Raw genomic sequence first — 1072 nt, forward strand, 5'->3', positions numbered from 1 at the left:
CGTTTCCTCCCAGGAACTCCGCTCAGACTCCTCCCCTCTGATGATCTCTGTGCTGGAGAACCAGATGGGGGAGGGGTCTGAGCGGAGGTCCTGGGAGGAGCGCCGATGTGCCCGGAGAGGCTTCCTGCCTGCGCAGAGACCATAGTGAAAGTAAGTGCAGTCAGTCAGTGTCGCCTGACTGACTGCAAAGTAAGCCCCGTGGGCCCCCTGGGGCTCAGGGGCCGGGTCGCAACCGCACCCGCACCCCCTATATGTACGCCAGTGATATCGTGTATATCCCGACAGACAGACAGACTGCTGTGTGTATATACTGTATGTGTGCATGGGGGTCGGGAGGACATGTCAGCTGTACGGCACGGGGGTAACAAGTTGGTCTAGTCAGCATGCAGCCCGGACTAGTTGTTGTACTTGGTTACCAAGGAGCAGGACTGTCAGCCACAACACAAGGCTGCCTGAGGAGAGGAGGCTGCGGAGGGAAGCCCTGCACGAGGGGGTGTGAGGGCTGTCAGAGAGGGGAGGGGAATATGAGGGCTGGCATTGAGGTGAGGGGAGTATGAGGGCTGGAATGGAGGTGAGGGGAGTATGAGGGCTGGCATGGAGGTGAGAGGGGTATGAGGGCTGGCATGGAGGTAAGGGGGGTGTGAGGGATGGCATGGAGGTGAGGGTGTATGAGGGCTGGCATGGAGGTGAGGGGGGTATGAGGGCTGGCATGGAGGTGAGGGTGTATGAGGGCTGGCATGGAGGTGAGGGGGGTATGAGGGCTCGCATGGAGGTGAGAGGAGTATGAGGGCTGGCATGGAGGTGAGGGGGTAGGAGGGCTGGCGTGGAGTTCAGGTGTGTGTGAGGACTGGCATGGAGATGAGAGGGGTATGAAGGTTGGCATGGAGGTGAGGGGGCTATGAGGGCTGGCATGGACGTGAGGGGGATATGAGGGCTGGCATGGAGGTGAGGGGGGTATGAGGGCTGCCGTGGAGGTGAGGGGGATATGAGGGCTGGCATGGAGGTGAGGGGGGTGTGAGGGATGGCATGGAGGTGAGGGGGTAGGAGGGCTGGCATGGAGGTGAGGGGGGTA

Source organism: Eleutherodactylus coqui, chromosome 3, assembly GCF_035609145.1.
Source record: "Eleutherodactylus coqui strain aEleCoq1 chromosome 3, aEleCoq1.hap1, whole genome shotgun sequence".
In the NCBI taxonomy this organism is placed as follows: domain Eukaryota; kingdom Metazoa; phylum Chordata; class Amphibia; order Anura; family Eleutherodactylidae; genus Eleutherodactylus; species Eleutherodactylus coqui.